Source organism: Thalia democratica, chromosome 2 (genome assembly GCF_965202585.1).
Source record: "Thalia democratica chromosome 2, ktThaDemo2.hap1.1, whole genome shotgun sequence".
In the NCBI taxonomy this organism is placed as follows: domain Eukaryota; kingdom Metazoa; phylum Chordata; class Thaliacea; order Salpida; family Salpidae; genus Thalia; species Thalia democratica.
Window position 1 is genome coordinate 60799761 of NC_139166.1, and position 17915 is coordinate 60817675.

At 26.2% G+C, this 17915-nt stretch overlaps 1 pseudogene; it reads left to right on the plus strand.

Moving 5' to 3' along the window:
* The first annotated feature begins 4897 nt into the window (after positions 1–4897).
* LOC145828823 (dehydrogenase/reductase SDR family member 11 pseudogene) lies at positions 4898–6877 on the plus strand (annotated as a pseudogene).
* Positions 6878–17915: the final 11038 nt, after the last annotated feature.

Genomic DNA, 17915 nt, shown 5'->3' on the forward strand with positions numbered 1-17915 from the left:
TTTTCAGCAGCATAGTTTTTAAAATATATAAATATATCTGATGAAACAAATCTTAGATTTAAATTTACTAATTGAGCTCTCTAATATGACAAAGTTTAATTTTGCAAAGTAATGATAATAAAAGTAAATAGTAAATTATAAACATATTTAATAAAAACCATGCTTGACGGTTTATAAGCATGATTTTGTCATTTATTTACTAAGTTTAAACTTATAGATTTATTTAACTTCCATTTACTTCTATCATATACTAATTTTTAAAGTTGTTGTTTTTTTTAACGCCAGATACAACGAAACCTAAAAGTTTGACAAAATCTGTTTGATATGTGTACCGAAAAATAGTTTGCAATAAGATGTGTCATTTGTAATATTAAACTTAAAATTTTATTTGAACTCTTTTAAATCCTCTAAATCTTTGCGTAAAAATTATTTTGTTCAAAATTTGTTCTAGTTCATGTATGTAGAAACAGTTATAGCACTTTTGCATACGTAGAGCAAATATAATGAAACTAAGTATAACAATAAAAAAAATATCATATGACCCAGTGGCGTAGCGTGGTATTTTTGTTAGGGGGTGCGCAATTATATTCTCAAAAAAAACCCTAAATTAAAACTTCTGTAATTAGCTTTAAATAGATCTTTTTATAAGTAAAAAAGTTGAAAAAAATTCATTAAGTAAAATAAGTTCGAAGTAACTGTTATATAAATTACTTATATATTACAAAATTAAACAATTTAAAATAGTATAAATTTCATCACAATTACTTATACTTGCACAAATGTAAACTTATTAAATAAAAATTGTTTTTACTATTAACAGTAAACTTTATATCTTTAAAAATGATTATATTCAATAAAACGAAAGTATCTGTTTTATTTACAAAAAACATATCAATCTCTTTAATATACAATAAACCAGTGATAATAACACCTCATTGCACATAATTAAAATAAAGTTACACAGAAGTTAAAATAGATCAACTTTATAACTGTTTTTACATTTTACTAAAGCTTTGTAAAATAGTTAAAGATATGTTTTTTAAATCTGATTCATTTGATTGTACTTGTTTAAAATAAATATCACAAACAAAGTTTATTTCTCATAGGCCGACGCACTTTTTCTTGTATGTCTACAAAAATAAAGATCAGAAAACTAGCAGTAGTCTTAAACATTTATTGTAGCATAAAAAAAAAACTTGTAAAATAGTTTATTTTTTCTTTAAGCGTGACGTATTGTTATAAACTTTTTGTAGAAAAATCTGTCATAAGGTTATACATACTACTGCGGTGCACTAACTAGTTGCGTACTTTTTGAGTCTAAAATCTTATGAAGTTAATGAGGTTATAAAATTTTTCCTTATGGATTTTTTCATCAACATCCGTGCTCATTTTCGTTTGCGCACCAGATCAGTATATTGGGTAATTTCCCTAACTTGTCACTAATGGGTATTCAAAATTTCGTTTAATTTTTTGAATACTAGGTAAACATAGTTGAAAAAAGGCAAATTAAGCAGAAATAAAGAACAATGAAGCATAAAGATATTACATTCTTTTTTTACTTCTTTTCTTTTTTTGGGTGGCACGCATGCGCCAGTGTCCCTCCCCACGCTACGCCCCTGATATGACCTAAATTGAGCTTTTTTTTTTGGGTTTTTATTGAACTTTTATCATACTTACTAATAAAGAAGTTTAAAAATTAATAATATTTAACAAAATACTTTTAAACTAGTAAATTTTTTTTTAATAATTATACTTCTCAGAAAAAATTTCTTTGTTCAAGTCATACAAAAGCTAAATAGTTATTACATCATCATGTTTAAGCAAGTTTTTAACGAAAATAATCGAATAAAAACCAAGCTACCACTTTATTTGATAAAAATATAATCGTCACTTGTTAATTGTTTACATTTTTATTAATGCTATTTGAATTCTTGTTAGTTTCTCCAATATTCTGAGACACGAAAACTGTTGACCTATTATTGATAATGCTACTTCACCTTTTTCGAGTATATATATTTTTTTTTTTTGTCAAACGTTGGTAAAATAGAATTATATAAAGGTTGTTTTTATCTAATTGAAATATACGGAACTAAAAAAAATGTTGTTTTTATTGCGTTACATATGTATATATAATTTTTCAATAATAACAATTTTAAATTAGAAAAAGGTACAATTAAGATAAATAAAGCAAATACAGCATTAACTTAACTGCAATGAATTCATGTTTGTTTTGATGTATTTTGCTTGTCTTCCTGTTTTAACCTTAATTTTTTTCAATTATATGAAAGAGTCATACTTACTAAAAAATACTATCACGGCCTAAGTATTTCTAAAAAATTCATGTTAAATAAAAAGTATATAAAAGTTACTTAAATTATAAACTAATAAAATCTTCAAGGCAGTTTACTCATGCGCAAAAAAAATAAAGACAGCGTGTTTATAAGGTTTTGTTTTAAAAACCTTAAACAAGTTTTAAGACTAGTTTTTTTACTCAACTAAAAATGTGTCAAAGACCTGAAATCGCTGCTTTTCTCGGCCACATTTAGCTCATCAGTCGCAGTTTGCTGAACTTTGAGTTTTAGATCTTTTTTGTTACAACTAGTTTCTTTGTTCTGTTTAAAATATTAAACCACTTTAAAAATATCTATATTGAAAAATTAAGAACAGATAAAGTGATTTATCCCAAACAAGTAAAAAACCGTATTCAAAATAAAATATATTCGATTAAACATATCGTATTATTGTTAATATAAAAGTAATAATATATTTTAAGTGTTTTCTTTTACACTTATAACAACCATTAAACAATTTTTTATTTATTTTTTCTTCTTTTAAAATCTTAAAATTGAGTTGTTAGAAATAATTCAACCTACATAAAAATTGTAAACGAATAAGATACACACAAGTAATTTTGTAACTATATAAACTAGTGATTAGTATTAATTTAAAAATAGTGCATGGTTTTAATTTTTAAAAGTTGTTTTGTCATTTTCATTTTATAAATTTGAACAAATTGAACAACTTTTATAATAATGCTTATAATGATTAATGTTAACTTCGTTGCTAAGTGCGTAATTTCCGGTTGTCCTTTTATGAAGAGGTCATTAAGTACGTCATATTTTTTTTTTTATTTAGGTCATTTAAGCTAAAACGATCACTCTGATTTAATAAAGTTAATACTTTCTAGATATTTTGTAAATTTTGATAAGCTGTATTTTTTAAATTAAAAATTATACATAATTTTCAGTCTTTTATGATTGTTTAAAGTTATTTTTCTAAAATTTCATAGGTTTTTAAGTGAAAATGTTAAATATATGTAGAAGACAAAAACAATGTTAACTTATTAAACATAATATATTAATAAAAAGTTTTATACGCTGTCGCTTTTAATATAAAAATATTTAGACATTTCGAAAATAAAGTTAATTCTCGAGTACAGAAATTATATTTTTAGTAAGCTTTTGTTGTAAAAATTCTTAAACTTGTTTTTTTTTATAATAAAAGTTTTTACTTTAACTATAAATATTTCAAAGACAAAAGTTATTGCTTTTTAGATCACTTTTAGCTCATTGGCTGCAGTCTCTAAGCTAATGATATTTTTTGTTACGATTAGTTTCTTTGTTCAGTTTAAAAATTACCTTAAAAAACTTTATATCCAAAAATAAAGTAAAACAGTCTATTTTAATCCATATAATATTTTAAGTAGGTAAAATAAAAAACAATTAAACCAAAATATACAGTACTATGTTTAATATAAATTTTATATTTATTTTAACTAATTTTATTCTTATCACATTTACTAAAATATTTGTTTCATTTTTTGTTCTTTTTATCTTCTCGAAGGATCTTAAAATCGAGTTTAAAAAAAATTCAGTCAACAAAAAAAATATTAAGAATTAAATAGACACAGGTAATTTTGTAGCTATATATACTTGTAGTTAGCATTCATTGAAAAATTTGTTTTGTTTTACAGTGAAATGTTTTCTATTGATTATTATATTAAAAAACTGAACAAATTGATAAATTTATATTATAATGTTTAAAGCTAAAGTTAAATGTTTTGCTAACTGCGTAGTTTCCGGTTGTTTTTAAGTTCATCAAGTAACAACATAAACTTTCAACTGCTTTCAAATAAATTTCGTAATGTTTGATAGGCTGTAGTTTTGCCAAAACTCAGACCATTTAGAATTTTTTGAGAAACTCAGGCCTACTCAGGCTAGTTTTATAAACATTCTAGATCTAAGGCTGTTTTTGTTTCTAATTATTTATTTTTTTCCATAATTGTAAATTTATTAAGGTTTTCTGTTCTAATTTTGCTATCAATAGGTAAAAACCTTTAATAACTACAGTTTAAGGTATTTATACTTAATCAGTTATACATGATTCAAGTTTTCAGCATATATATTTTTTAGCAGCTTAAAAGTATCATTTTCAGGCCAACTCAAACTAGTTTGATTCAACGCAGGCTAGCTTTTTTTCCATAAAGAGTAGCAGCCCTGGAGAGTTGTAAACTGCATGAGGATTTTTCAACATAAAAAATTAACAAATTATAGCGAGATAAGCTAAAAATAATCGGTTTTCAAGCACTAGATAGAAATAAGTTTTGTGAATTCTGAGGATATTATAGTTATTTATATAAATATTTTTGTAAAAAGGATACAACTTCTATCAGTAGATTTCTTATTGTAAAGTACAAAGTACATGTTTATATACTAATTACAGCTTACTTATTCATATAGTTTTATTAGTTTTTCAGTTATTATATTGGTAATTGTAGGTGTAGTTTAAAAAACCGGTTAAATTATTAACAAATTTAAAGAATCACTTGGTACTAATTTCAACTTAAAGTCTTGACTATACAACAAATTGATATAACAGGCTTGTAAAAATACCAACTATGACTTCACTTTCTGGCAAAGTAGCCTTAGTCACAGGAGCTTCAACAGGCATTGGCCAAGCAGTAGCTGAAAGGCTAGTAAAGCTCGGAATGAAAGTTGTAGGCTGCGCTCGCAATGAGTCCGATTTGAAGGCAGTAGCAAGTAAAGTGAACAGTGTAGGTCCAGGTGAAATGCTGCCTGTGAAATGTGATCTGACAAACGAATCTCAGGTGTTGGATATGTTCAAAGTTATTGAAGAAAAATTCGGTGAACTTCACGTTTGCGTCAACAACGCAGGGCTGGGTCATGATGCGCCATTGCTTTCTGGTGAAACAAAAGTTTGTTTGTAGAAGCAATTTAGAATGTTATATCAAAAACTAAACACATGTGTTTATTTTATCTTACACTCAAAGCATTATTTTTAATCAAGTTTATACGTTTAAATATTTTTCTGTAAAAAAAGAGTTTATATAATGTTTAAAAAAGACTTTTAATCAATAAAAGGCATTTCATTTGTGTAATTCTCTTTTGCATAGGAGTGGAAAAACATGCTGAACGTGAATGTGCTCGGTTTGTGCATATGCACAAGAGAAGCGTACAAGCTGATGGAAAAGGGAGGCATTGATGATGGCCACTTTGTCAACATAAACAGCATTTGTGGCCACCGTGTTTTCAGAATTCCGTTCTACTCTGCAACCAAGTTTGCCGTCACCGCCCTCACCGAAGGGCTGCGAAAAGAGCTCAGAGATAAAAACAGCCACATCAGAAGCACTGCCATCTCGCCCGGGCTCACTGAAACACACTTTGATTTCAGGTTAATTTTAAATTTTTAATTTTAAACATTCAATGAAAATGGCTTAAAAATTCTTTCTTTTTTTATTGGAAATAACTAAATTTTCAACTCTCTAGATAATTAACATTTTGAAATTATATTAGTATACTCAAAATAAATAAGAAGTTTAAAGTAGTACTTTTTTTAAAATTTACATTTAAAGGAGGTCAATAAATTATGCTTTCTAAATCTAGGCAAGGATTGTTACTATACTATACATATCGTGCAGTTTGAAAACCTAACCCTTTTTACAGGAAACTATTGCTGATATATACTTATTATTTAATGAAAGTATAGTCTACCTGGTACATTTTGGAGATAACACATTTAAAAAAGTTTTATCATAGCATTAGTTAAAGTATTATAACATTTTCTTTTATTTAACTTTTAGGATAGTCAAAAACTTTGTATAAATTTAAAGCGTTTTTCTTAAAGTAAAACGTCATGTTTTTTTTCACAAAAATTTAAAAGAAATAAGTTTAATTTAGGTACATTTGTTAGCTATACGGCATTGAATTAAGGATTAAATAAACTTATATAAGTTTTAAACTTTAAATTGAATTATTTTTATTTATTTTCAAAACACAGACAAAATAGTCCAGTATATGCAATTAAATCTATTTTTAATTAAGTAACCAAGTTAACTTTAGTTAAATGTGGGAAGTAATGGTCATAAAAACTATACTTTAGTCTATTTTGATTAGTTATAAATTAATAACCAATTATCACAAATATATAATACATTAATAAAACTAGTATGTGTTTAAACAGTTTTTATTCGTTAAGCTATACCAATTAGCTATAAAGTTATAATAAGATAACAAAGTATATTTAAAACAGTTGTTTTATAGTAATCTTTAAGTGTAATAAATTAAAACCGATTGCGCAAAAAATGTATGAATTTTATTCTTTTTTAAAGTAATTTATGAACAAAATAATTAATTTTTTTCAGTGTATAGTATCGTAACTTATTAAAATTCAATATTTCTACTTGATATACAGATTGAGACCGGGAGAGCCTGAAAAAGCCAGACAAACGTACAGCAACATCGAATGCTTACAAGCGAGCGACATCGCTGATGCAGTTGTGTTTGCTCTTCAATCACCGAATAATATGAACGTAAAAGACATCATTATACTAGCCACTGAAAGCGAGCGACATTGCTGATGCAGAAGCATTTGCTTTCAATCACTTAAAAACATGAAAATATAAGACATTCTTATACTTGCCACTGAACAATCTTCTTAAAATATCTGCTCTATGTTCGCTTTTAGTTTACTGTGATTTTCTTAATCATTCACTTGAATAGTTGTGTACTTTTCTGTTAATTAGTAGCATACTCAAAGTATAAATGTGCCTTATGTTTATAGTTCGTTGAGCCGTTTAGTTATATCATAGTTCGGCAGCCTTTTATAAGTCGCAGTGAAATTTTCTAGAAAAAGTTGCTCGCGGGCCGCACTTTATTAAAAGAGGTCTGCTGCAGGCCGAATTTATTTGAAAAAGTTAAAGTAATCAATATAAGTATCCTATTTCAAACCAAACATATGATATAGTTATAAAAACTTGAAACTGTAAAGGATCTCGCTGGCCGAATGTTTTTGCTTTGCGGTCCGCAGTTTGCCGACCATAACATTTTTTCTATCGCTTTTAGTACTCTAGTTATTATACATTACATAAAACACCAAATATTATTAACTAATTTCATTATCACTGTTGAAGATTGTTATAATTAACTTAAATTTATTTCTTTTATTGTGCATTATTATTTTCAGTCCTTTAAATCTCATTTAATTCAAACTGCAACATTTATATACGAGTAAAAGTACTCATTTAAACTTTTGTTGATTTTTTTAGTACTACAAAAGCAGGGGTCGGCAGCCTTTCGCAGCCCGCGGGCCAATTTAGAAAAAAATGCTTGTGGGCCGCACTATTTAAAAAAATCTTCGAGGGCCGCATTCATTAATATAAGTTTATAGTAATTATTAGAAAGTTTTTTTCACATTAAAGTATAATAAATTAAGCAATAGTTGAGCACTAGTAATGAGTATTTATTGAGTTAAGAGCATAAATGTAATTTTCAATTAACAAAATCTTTAATTTTTATAGTTATAAAAATGTATATTTTTAGCTGAAATGGAGCTCGCGGGCCGCTGATTTAGAATTTGAGAGCCGTGTAATGATATTAACATTTCATTTTCTTTTTACAAAGCGGATGTTGTAAACTGTTTTACGCAGTTTTCGTGACGTTCTTCCAGTATTAAAAACAAACATTTTTTTATTTTAAGGAGTTAATTTCATTTCAATGCGTATATATTTGCGCTTGTCTTTTAAATACGCGTTAGTCGCTTAGAAAGTAGATTAGTTATTCCGCGTTACGATCAAGTTACGATTAAAGTCAACGTTTTACTTCTAGTTTCGAGAATCAAGAAAACGTCTACATCGCGAAGTTGATGTTAGTACTTTATATAACTTTACGATTGTTAATACTTTTTATAGATTTTATAGATTAAATACTATGATTTAATAGAATCTTTCTTCAGAACTAAGCATTATTATTGAAAATAAAGTAAATTGCTTTTATTCAAAGTGTGTTTTATTCATAAGTTAGGAAAAAGTTTTGTAACTTATACTGTTAGCATAATATTTACTACTCGTAAGTATAGCAGTCAGTAAGTTACTGAAGACCACGTAGTTAAGACACAAACATAAACAAGCATTAAAATATAATCTATTTGATTAAAGCCGCATTTGGCGTGCGGGCCACAGTTCGCCGACCCCTGTACTAAAGTATGTATTAAAAGTTTACATTAAAAGTATTAGAATTTAACTTAAAACTTTGAAATAGTTAACTATAAGTAAAGCTCTGAAGGTTACTTTATTACTTCTTGTTAATTATATACTTAGCACATACTTTTCTTATTAACGTACAAGAACCTAACTTACTTATGCATAATTCACAATTATTATGACAGAATTAAAGCAAGGTTTACAAAATAAGAAATAAATTATAGGAAAAAAGTATAAAGAAGAACATATGGTGATCCTTATTTACTGTATTGATATAAATCTAGTTCTTTGTTTGCTTTCTCGTTTTTTATAGAAATGTCTAATTATGTATTTTCTGTTTAGAAAATTAGCTATTTTATTTGATTTAAAATTAGTAAGTCTTTTTTTAATATTTATAGTTGTGCAACTTTTAGAGGGTATATTGATCAAAGATATTAACTTCCAACTTTTAAATAAGCTTTTTATACATTACAAAGAATTTTTTTTTTCCTTCAGTTTTAACCACAAATGGTTTTGTTTAATTCTATTACCTTAGATACAAATTTGTTATAAAAACACACTATAAGTAGACATCTTTTTTCAAAGTCTAATCTTGGGGCTGAAATAATTATTAAAAACTAAATAAATCATCTGATTCTGTTGTAAAAATATAAATAAAAGTTGAATAAACGTGTACTAAAATACTTACAATATTTTTCAAAAGTCAACTAAGTTTAGTTTTCTGAAAACTTAAAAATCCTGCACATATCAACAACAAAATACTAAAACAGCAGTTGCTGTCTTTAAGGAAGACACTGACCTGCTGCTAAACAGAAACTAATTGAAAATAAAAACCTCTACGTGAAACTTTAGCCCAGTGTGAAACTTTATCACAGAGTTACACTTTAGCGTTAAGTGACACTTTACCACAGAGTGATATTTAAGCAAGGAAAGACATTTTAGCACGGATTGACACTTAATAACGCAGTGAAACTTTATCGCGGAGTGACACTTTAGCATAGACTGAAACTCTTTTTTTATGCTTACATAACATTTTTACTGTTATGTTGAAAAATATAAAAACTAACTATGCAACATGTAGACTATAAGTTAACAAGCTTTAAATGTTTTACAAGTTAAAGCTTTGACTAAAACTTCGTGTTTTATATAAAATACTACTAGTTATTTAAGAGCAAACCTTAAAGTAATTTTACAAATTCTATTAACTTTTTTTACAAAAACATTTTAATCAAGGTATTTTAAAACTTAGATTTTTATATTTTTAACGTAAACAATTTTATAAACTTAGCAACATATACGAGCTAAAGGTTTTATATAACATTTTTAGTATGCTTAAATTTATTTTAGTAAGGATATATTTAAAGCATAGATTTTAAGTAAAAAAAGTAAAATACAGATACTGATAGATAAATTGCGGTTGTTATTTTCGTTCTTCTAACAAAGTTTAAAGTAGTGTTTTACCAAATCAAAGTATTTGTTCCAAATTTTTCAGACAAGCAAAATGGTTGAATAAATTGTAAGTAAAACATTAGTACTTTATTATCTGAATTAAAATAATAAAACGTTTTTGAACATTCAATTAAATATCTAATAATTTAAATGCCATTTAATTTACCAATTTCTTGTTTTCTTGTACATGTTTTTATTACTAAGTTTAGTTCTTATCATTAAAAAGAGCTTACAAAAGATGTTTCTTAATTTATTGCTACCTACGAGTGATTTCTATTAGTATGATTAGTAATTTACTTGAAAAGGCTGCCAAGCTTCGTCTTTTAATTAACTTCTTATTTAAATATAATTTAAAAAAAAAAAACAATTTTGGTAGATTTGCTTCCTCTTAAATTTACACTTTAAAGTGCCTAAAATGCGTAATCAATAGGATTCTGACTATATAAAGTTAAATTTTAAACATTTATTAAACGTATTCTTAATAAGTATTTATTTAACTACTTAAAAGTATCACCTTGAGCTAAAGTGAAACCGTGCTAATATGTCAATCAGTGCTAAAACGTTACCAAGTGCTAAAGAGTCACCTTAAGAGTTTTTTTCACATTAAAGTATAATAAATTAAGCAATAGTTGAGCACTAGTAATGAGTATTTATTGAGTTAAGAGCATAAATGTAATTTTCAATTAACAAAATCTTTAATTTTTATAGTTATAAAAATGTATATTTTTAGCTGAAATGGAGCTCGCGGGCCGCTGATTTAGAATTTGAGAGCCGTGTAATGATATTAACATTTCATTTTCTTTTTACAAAGCGGATGTTGTAAACTGTTTTACGCAGTTTTCGTGACGTTCTTCCAGTATTAAAAACAAACATTTTTTTATTTTAAGGAGTTAATTTCATTTCAATGCGTATATATTTGCGCTTGTCTTTTAAATACGCGTTAGTCGCTTAGAAAGTAGATTAGTTATTCCGCGTTACGATCAAGTTACGATTAAAGTCAACGTTTTACTTCTAGTTTCGAGAATCAAGAAAACGTCTACATCGCGAAGTTGATGTTAGTACTTTATATAACTTTACGATTGTTAATACTTTTTATAGATTTTATAGATTAAATACTATGATTTAATAGAATCTTTCTTCAGAACTAAGCATTATTATTGAAAATAAAGTAAATTGCTTTTATTCAAAGTGTGTTTTATTCATAAGTTAGGAAAAAGTTTTGTAACTTATACTGTTAGCATAATATTTACTACTCGTAAGTATAGCAGTCAGTAAGTTACTGAAGACCACGTAGTTAAGACACAAACATAAACAAGCATTAAAATATAATCTATTTGATTAAAGCCGCATTTGGCGTGCGGGCCACAGTTCGCCGACCCCTGTACTAAAGTATGTATTAAAAGTTTACATTAAAAGTATTAGAATTTAACTTAAAACTTTGAAATAGTTAACTATAAGTAAAGCTCTGAAGGTTACTTTATTACTTCTTGTTAATTATATACTTAGCACATACTTTTCTTATTAACGTACAAGAACCTAACTTACTTATGCATAATTCACAATTATTATGACAGAATTAAAGCAAGGTTTACAAAATAAGAAATAAATTATAGGAAAAAAGTATAAAGAAGAACATATGGTGATCCTTATTTACTGTATTGATATAAATCTAGTTCTTTGTTTGCTTTCTCGTTTTTTATAGAAATGTCTAATTATGTATTTTCTGTTTAGAAAATTAGCTATTTTATTTGATTTAAAATTAGTAAGTCTTTTTTTAATATTTATAGTTGTGCAACTTTTAGAGGGTATATTGATCAAAGATATTAACTTCCAACTTTTAAATAAGCTTTTTATACATTACAAAGAATTTTTTTTTTCCTTCAGTTTTAACCACAAATGGTTTTGTTTAATTCTATTACCTTAGATACAAATTTGTTATAAAAACACACTATAAGTAGACATCTTTTTTCAAAGTCTAATCTTGGGGCTGAAATAATTATTAAAAACTAAATAAATCATCTGATTCTGTTGTAAAAATATAAATAAAAGTTGAATAAACGTGTACTAAAATACTTACAATATTTTTCAAAAGTCAACTAAGTTTAGTTTTCTGAAAACTTAAAAATCCTGCACATATCAACAACAAAATACTAAAACAGCAGTTGCTGTCTTTAAGGAAGACACTGACCTGCTGCTAAACAGAAACTAATTGAAAATAAAAACCTCTACGTGAAACTTTAGCCCAGTGTGAAACTTTATCACAGAGTTACACTTTAGCGTTAAGTGACACTTTACCACAGAGTGATATTTAAGCAAGGAAAGACATTTTAGCACGGATTGACACTTAATAACGCAGTGAAACTTTATCGCGGAGTGACACTTTAGCATAGACTGAAACTCTTTTTTTATGCTTACATAACATTTTTACTGTTATGTTGAAAAATATAAAAACTAACTATGCAACATGTAGACTATAAGTTAACAAGCTTTAAATGTTTTACAAGTTAAAGCTTTGACTAAAACTTCGTGTTTTATATAAAATACTACTAGTTATTTAAGAGCAAACCTTAAAGTAATTTTACAAATTCTATTAACTTTTTTTACAAAAACATTTTAATCAAGGTATTTTAAAACTTAGATTTTTATATTTTTAACGTAAACAATTTTATAAACTTAGCAACATATACGAGCTAAAGGTTTTATATAACATTTTTAGTATGCTTAAATTTATTTTAGTAAGGATATATTTAAAGCATAGATTTTAAGTAAAAAAAGTAAAATACAGATACTGATAGATAAATTGCGGTTGTTATTTTCGTTCTTCTAACAAAGTTTAAAGTAGTGTTTTACCAAATCAAAGTATTTGTTCCAAATTTTTCAGACAAGCAAAATGGTTGAATAAATTGTAAGTAAAACATTAGTACTTTATTATCTGAATTAAAATAATAAAACGTTTTTGAACATTCAATTAAATATCTAATAATTTAAATGCCATTTAATTTACCAATTTCTTGTTTTCTTGTACATGTTTTTATTACTAAGTTTAGTTCTTATCATTAAAAAGAGCTTACAAAAGATGTTTCTTAATTTATTGCTACCTACGAGTGATTTCTATTAGTATGATTAGTAATTTACTTGAAAAGGCTGCCAAGCTTCGTCTTTTAATTAACTTCTTATTTAAATATAATTTAAAAAAAAAAAACAATTTTGGTAGATTTGCTTCCTCTTAAATTTACACTTTAAAGTGCCTAAAATGCGTAATCAATAGGATTCTGACTATATAAAGTTAAATTTTAAACATTTATTAAACGTATTCTTAATAAGTATTTATTTAACTACTTAAAAGTATCACCTTGAGCTAAAGTGAAACCGTGCTAATATGTCAATCAGTGCTAAAACGTTACCAAGTGCTAAAGAGTCACCCCGTGATAAAGAATCACTCTATGCTAAAGTGTCTTTCTGTGCTAAAGTGACGACCCGTGATAAAATTTCAATCTGTGCTTTAGTGTCTCTCAGTCCTAAAATATCACCCCGTGCTAAATTTTCACTGTGTTTTTCTGACACCTACCCAGTATCAGTAGTATGTATTTATTTCCATATTAAATATTTAACACTTATCATGATGTTTGCATTACTATATATATATTTTTTAATACTTTAAATCCTACAAACATAGCAAAAACTGTACAACTATACACCAACATACTATTTATTCACGTTATTTGACAGTATGTAAGCTCTATAAAAAAACTAATAAAAGTGTACTGTACTAAAAGTATAAAGAATAAGCTTGTGGTATGAACTTTTAGCTTCTGTTAACAAAGCGTTTCAATTTCAGTCATGATTCTTTCTTGCACCAGCAAGTCAAACGTAGGTAGCGCCAATCTTCTACGCTGAGCTTCTACTTTCTTTTTTTCAACATGTTCCCGCCTCTTTCGTTCAGCTTCTTCTATTTCTCGATCGATTTCTTCACTTCTTTTTCTTACAAACTCTTCAAATTTCTTTTTTTCAATTTCATCATTTCTTTTTCGTTCAATTTCTTCTTCTCTCACCATTTTTTCAAATTCTTCCTTTCTCCTTTGTTCAATTTCTTCTTTTCTTTTTCGTTCAATTTCTTCTCTTCTTTTTTGATCAATTTCTTCTTCTCTCACTATTTTTTCAGTTTCTTCCTTTATTTTTCGGTTGGTTTCTTTTTTCCGTTTTTCAAGTTCTTCCTTTCTCCTTTGTTCAATTTCTTCTTTTCTTTTTAGTTCAGTTTCTTCCCTTCGTTTTCGTTTAATTTTTTCACTTCTTTTTCTTTTAATTTCTTCTTTTCTACTTTTTTCAACGTTTTTTTCATATGTTGCACTTTTTAAAAATATCAAAGTTTACAAAATAATTTTTTGATATTTTTAGTAGATTGTATTTAATTTAGTAAAGTAAAGAAATGTCAAAGTATGTACCTTTTTATAATTAAATAGAATTTAAACTCTTTACAGATAGGTAAACTAAAATAAAGAAATAAAAGTTAGTTACTTTAGTTAAGTTGTGAATTTTTCTTTATTTCACAGACATTTTTAACCTAATACTTTTAACTTTTTCAATTTAAAGTTATAAGGTCTTATACGAAAAATTTAAGTTACTATGACAGTTTTTTAATATACATATTAAAACTAAAACTTCTTAAGTAAATATAAGATTGAGTGTCGTTTAAAAAAACTAAAACTGTTAAATTCAAATGAAACCTTTCGTTATTTTATGTTACATTAGTAGCTAGTTTTAAAGTATTTCAGTGAATGATTCAAAAAATGTTTAATTTAACTCACACTGCAAGCAGAGAAATGTATTTCATACTCTGATCTGATTCGTCTACTTCTTCTACATAACCGTTTAACTGCATACTGCTTCCAAGATCACCTTTCTTAGTTTTTGAACCATCACCAAGCTTAACTTTTTTCACTGTTTTATCAACATTAACTTCTTTGTAATGTTTTCTTTTTAAGTTTGGTCTCTTGCTTCTAAAAATTGATTTTTATACGTAAATTATAATTTTAAAGACCTATTTAGACCAATCACTTTGTATTCAAAGCTTTATATAAACGCTTTAGTTCTTTACACTTGATGTCTAGTTGAAATTGAAAATTTACACTTAGTTAATGAAAATATAGCATAAAATGACAAAGTTTTTAAGTAAAATTCTACTTTTCTAATTATAAAAAGTCTAATATTTTGCTTTAACTTTAGTATAACTTTTAAAGTTTATAGAAAAAAAACAACAACGATTTTCATTAAAAGTTAAATACTTGTTTGTAATCTTGTTCGTTTTTGTTGATTTTGCATTGTTTTTTGTAAAATTTTTAATTGACCATTTCTTCCTCTGGCACAACTGTCCTGAATGTTTTTTACTGGGCGATTTTCCTTTTATGACAGAGCCTGTTTTCTTCGACATGTCTTGAGAACAACTAGCTTTTTCTTTTTCCGATATACCTAAACGTATTTTAACATTTTCTACAACTCTTACATACAACGCTACTACCAACACTTATTTTCTCTATAACATGGAGAACTTTTTAAAGTCACACATTTTAATTAAACCGCACAGTCTAAAAAGAAATAGAAAGATAGTTTCAAATCTTATCATTATGTTTTCGACTTATTAATAGTTATAAAAAAATAAACTAACTGTCTCCAGCATCTTTAGATTTATCAGGCATCTTTTCAGATTTTATATCTGCACCGTAACTAGAAGTTTTTGATGTTTTATAATAATGTTTAACTGTTTCTTCAGAAGTATTTGGTAATTTTGGTTCATCATCCTGTTTTTTTTATTGATAGGTTTTTTATAATATTAAAATAATTTTTAGTTGATTTAGTTTAGTTAGTTTTTTTTTTTGGTTTGAGTATACACTTTTGGCTATTTTGTATCTTAAACAAATGTGATGAACTTTTTTTCTGCTATTTATACAGTAGATTCAGGTAGAACATTTCAGCTTATACGTATCATAACATTCTATTAAATTATAGTTTAAAACTAATGTTCTCCACTTTTTTCATTTTACTTAAAAACAACAACAAAATGTTTGCCTAAAGCAGGGTCGGAAAACTGCGGTCTGCAGGCTAATTCGACCTTCAAAACCAAATTTGACTTCTTATAAGTAAATTCAGACTAAATATATACCTTATTGAAATTACAAAAAAAAATATGTACGAATAAATATAATAGAGCTTTTAGTTTAATGATAACTTTTCACTAGTTCTCTTATATTGTTTATGTTGTAATCTTTTTTTGTAAAACATTACTTTTATATTACTAACCACAATCGTTTAAAAAAAAACTACAGCCCGCGGAAGACTCTTTCCTTTAGAATGAGGCCCGCGACTTATAAAAGGCTGCAAATTTCTGGTGTAGCAAAAAAAAAATAATACTTTTTTAACAAACTTACTTTAACAATTTTAAACTTGTTTGTATTTAATCCTCTGATCTTCAAAATCGGTAGGGGAGGGTTATTATTAGTACTACTACAACTTTCTTTATTCTTGTAGACATTATTCTCTGTTAAATCGTCTTTTCTAGCGGATTTTACTGTTGGTTGAACTTTTTGGTTTCTACTGTTGAAATCAAAAACTTTGTGACTTGTTTTAATTATAAAACTAGTAAAAGTTTTAACTTAAAAAATTACTTTGTTTTACATTGCTTTTGTTAAAATAAAACTGTACTGATAGTGTGGGAACTCTTAAAAATAATCTATTTAAAACGGGAATCATAAGTAATAAATGTTTTATGATTTTAGGGAGTGGGAATATTTTGTAAAAATAATGCATTTTGATAAGCTTTTTCACAATAAAATTATTTATTTGAGAGAACTAATGCGTTTTTTAATGCATATAAAAGCAGTTTCGGCAGAGCATCCGGCGCTTATTGGTGTGCTTTAAGTTAAGATGCATTTCAAACATGTTAAATTTAAGATTATTTCTTGATTATGTTATAAGATACTTATTATAATTGCATTATCATTTGTGTTTAAATGTTGTTCTAGTATAGAGTGATGAAATTGTATCTTTGTGTTGCTTAGTTTATGTAAATAAAATATAAGTGTTGTTTTGATTGTTGTACTAATCTACTTTACTAATCCCTATTAGCATAATAACATATCTGTAACGGGATAAAACAAAATGAGTTAAAGTTTTGATATTGTAGTTAGCTGATATAATTTTTAAATCTTACCTTTTTTTATTCTTAGCTTTTGTAGATACAGTTACTGTTGAGATCAGCAGTTTTTCATCCGATTTAGTTTTAGGTTTCTATAAAATTTCAATAATTTTTAGTAAAAAGATTATAAAGTATGCAAAAGTTTTTTTACGTCTAAATTTAGAAAAAAAAATTCTATACTTGCTTACAACAGTTATCAATATATCGCAATAAGTTAGTTAATTGTGACAGAAATAATTTCCTTAAATTAAGGTATAAACTATGCAATTTGATAGTTAAGTCATTAATCTTAATCTAAAACACAATTTTTTATTTTATTGAAACTGTATTAATACGATTAATGAAAAATTGAATTAAAATATAGAAATAAGTAAGAAAAACTTTACCTTATTTCTTCTAATAGTAAAGCTATAACGTTTTTCGTTTTCAGTGAAATTTTCATTTTCTAAATCGTTTAGACCATCGGATTTTACTGAAGGCTTAATTCTTTGTTTTTTACTGTTGAAATTACCATATGTAAATCATTTCATAAAAAAAAATTGAAAAGGTCAAGCTTATTTCTAATTATAATACAAAGTTAATTCGGATTTTTAAATAAATATATACCTTTATTAAATTTGAAAACTTACCGTTTTTTATTTTTAAATTCGGGAGGTAAATATTCACTTGGTTTTTGAAAATCTTCCTCCGAATTTGTTTTGTGTTTCTTTAAATTTAAATACATTGTTAGTAAAAATATATTGATGTATGTGCAATAATTTCAAAATTTTAAGTTTATTT